At 38.5% G+C, this 3,413-nt stretch overlaps 1 non-coding gene across 1 annotated transcript; it reads left to right on the forward strand.

The window, feature by feature from the left end:
• The first annotated feature begins 455 nt into the window (after positions 1 to 455).
• LOC120857171 lies at positions 456 to 562 on the forward strand. The gene has a single exon (XR_005719628.1). It is a non-coding gene; the product is annotated as a U6 spliceosomal RNA (small nuclear RNA).
• Positions 563 to 3,413: the final 2,851 nt, after the last annotated feature.

Genomic DNA, 3,413 nt, shown 5'->3' on the forward strand with positions numbered 1-3,413 from the left:
CCCTTGAATCTATTCCTCACTTCCACTGTATAAGGGATAAGGGATTTGATTTAGGTCATACTTGAATGGTCTAGTGGTTTTCCCTACTTTCTTCAATTTAAGTCTGAATTTGGCAATAAGGAGATCTGAGCCATAGTCAGCTCCCAGTCTTGTTGACTGTATAGAGCTTCTCCATCTTCGGCTACCTAGAATATAATCAGTCTGATTTCGGTGTTGACCATCTGGTGATATCCATGTGTAGAGTCTTCTCTTGCATTGTTGGAAGAAGAAGGTGTTTGATATAACCAGTGTGTTTCCTTGGCAAAATTCTGTTAGCCTTTGCCCTGCTTCATTCTGTACTCCAACACCAAATCTGCCTGTTCCTCTAGGTAACTCTTGACTTCGTACTTTTTCATTCTAGTCCCCTGTGATGAAAAGGACATCTTTTTTTGGTGTTAGTTCTAAAAGGTCTTGTAGTCCTCGCTTTGGCAGCACATATACTAAAATTGGAACGATACAGAGAAGATTAGCATGGCCCCTGCACAAGGATGACATGCAAATTTGTGAAGCATTCCATATTTTTGTGCTGGCGCTGGGCTGCCCTGAGCATTGTCCCCCCAAGAGGTGGTCAATAAACCCAATCAACCCTCAAAAAAATAAAAATAAAAGGTCTTGTAAGTCTTCATAGAACCGTTCAAACTTCAGCTTCTTCAGCATTACTGGTTGGGGCATAGACTTGGATTACTGTAATATTGAATGGTTTGCCCTGGAAACTAACAGAGATCATTCTTTTGTTTTTGAGATTGCATCCAAGTACTGCATTTTTGGACTCTTTTGTTGACTATGATGCCTACTCCATTTCTTCTAAGGTATTCTTTCCCAGAGTAGTAGATACAATCGTCATCTGAATTAAATTCACCCATTCCAGTCCATTTTAGTTCACTGATTCCTAAAATGTCTATGTTCACTCTTGCCATCTCCTTTTTGACCACTTCCAATTTACCTTGATTCACGGAGCTAACATTCCAGGTTACTATGCAATGTTGTTCTTTACAACATTGTTCTTTACTTCCATCGCCAGTCACATCCACAACTGGGCACTGTTTTTGCTTTGGCTCTGTTTCTTCCTTTTTTTTGAAGTTATTTCTCCACTCTTCTCCAATAGCATATTGGGTACCTATGAACCTGGGGAGTTCATCTTTCAGTGTCATATCTTTTTGCCTTTTCATACTGTTCATTGGGTTCTCAAGGCAAGAATACTGAGGTCGTTTGCCATTTCCTTCTCCAGTGGACCATGTTTTGTCAGAACTTTCCACCATGACCCATCTGTCTTGGGTGGCCCTACATGGCATTGCTCGTAGTTTCATTGAGTTAGACAAGGCTGTGGTCCATATGATCAGTTTGATTAGTTTTTGTGATTGTATTCATTCTATTTGCCCTCTGATGAATAAGGATAGCACTCAGTGCATCTAACTTAATTGTCCAACATTCATACCCAGAGTGTGATGCTAACTGATCGTGAAAACCAGGACTGTCCTTTCTCTAACCTACCCAGCTCCTACCATCTGTGTGTGTTTCTAACTCTGTGCCCTTTTGTGTGATTCCTAGCATTTAAACCATTCTACTTTTTGTGTTCATAGCCTGTCCATCATTTAAAACTCTATTTCAGTGCTGCTTTCTTTTCCCTGACTGCTCATCATGATTTCCTGTTGCACTTGTTTGAGTCAGACAATGACTACTGATTAAAGACTGTTTTTCACTTTAACACTTTAAGAACACTTATTTTTTCATAATTTTCTTCTTGTAAGACTTATCAATAGATAATAGACTTTGTGTGAGAAAGTACTTGTCTGCACATCCAGCACAGTGCCTGGAAAGTGGCCTCTGGTCAGTAAGCACTTAGTGCTTGTCCACTGACTCCCTGAAAGCTTTGGGAATTCTTGAGTGGCTAGCATTGAGATGATCTGAGTTATGTTATAATAATAATAATCTGTTTTATCTTTTGATTTTCGGGGGAAATGTGTGACTGAGATCACTCTGCACTTTCCTTCTCATTGGTTGAGTTTGATTATGTATGAATGTGTTTTTCTTAGAGTAGTAAGTATTGGTTTCATGACAGTGCTTTAATATTGAAGTCTCAGACTTCCCTGGCAGTCCAGTGATTAAGACTGTTCTTCCACTGCGGGGGTGCTGGCTCAATCCCTGGTTGGGGAACTAAGGTCCCACATGCCATGTGGTGCAGCCAAAAAATTTAAAAAAAATATTGAGGTCTCAGGGCCTACATTGAAATATCACAAAATCATTGATGATAGAAGGAATGTGTATATAGCTCATGTTCTGTAGTTCTATATAAAGCTTGGGTTTTCTTTGAATATGATCTTTACATTTTTTTATTTTAAAGCAGCTAACCAACACTGGTAAGGCGGTGTTTATATATGTATGTTTCCTTTTCTCTGAGTGGAAGAGAAGTTCAACATTTACAGCCTTTGTGCTCATAGATGATAAAGTACAGTGAATTGTGCTTGTCTTGAATACCCTCTTCTGTTGGTTTCAGTACAAATGTAGTATCTGTGCTGGTTTCTAGGCAGTAGTCTGAAACTTGGAACAGAAAATAACTGATATGTCTGCAGAAGCAACATACTTAATCTGTGGTAAAGTAATTTGAAAATTTGTGTTACATTTTATTGTGATAAAAATTTTAGATAGTATGTTTCTAAAACTTGCCAGGCGTAAACTCTTTAGTTTTCTTGCCCTTACTTGAACATCTTGCTCAACTATCTTGTTGTTACTTCTAGAGAAGTAAAAAAAAAAAAAAAGAAAGAAAAAGAAAAATGTGAAGGAAATAGAAAGCAGAATTGGAAGGACATTTGTGGTGCAAATTATACACATCTACCCTAGTACTTCCTACTGTTTCCCCATCTATTTGCCATGAAATGATGGGACCAGATGCCATGATCTTAGTTTTCTGAATGTTGAGCTTTAAGCCAACTCTTTCACTCTCTCCTTTCACTTTCATCAAGATGCTCTTTAGTTCTTCTTCGCTTTCTGCATAAGGGTGGTGTCATCTGCATATCTGAGGTTAGTAATATTTCTCCCAGCAGTCTTGATTCCAGCTTGTGCTTCATTCAGCCCAGCATTTCTCATGATGTACTTTACATATAAGTTTAAAAAGCAGTGTGACAAATATACATCTTTGACATACTCCTTTCCCTATTTGGAACCAGTCTGTTGTTTCATGTCTAATTCTAACTGTTACTTCCTGACCTGCATACAGATTTCTCAAGAGTTAGGTCAGGTGGTCTGGTATTCCCATCTCTTTCATAATTTTCCACAGTTTGTGGTGATCCACACAGTCAAAGGCTTTGGCATAGTCAATAAAACAGAAATAGGTGTTTTTATGGAACTCTCTTGCTTTTTCGATAATCCAATGGATG

The sequence above is a fragment of the Oryx dammah genome, unplaced genomic scaffold (assembly GCF_014754425.2).
Source record: "Oryx dammah isolate SB20612 unplaced genomic scaffold, SCBI_Odam_1.1 HiC_scaffold_28, whole genome shotgun sequence".
NCBI lineage: Eukaryota > Metazoa > Chordata > Mammalia > Artiodactyla > Bovidae > Oryx > Oryx dammah.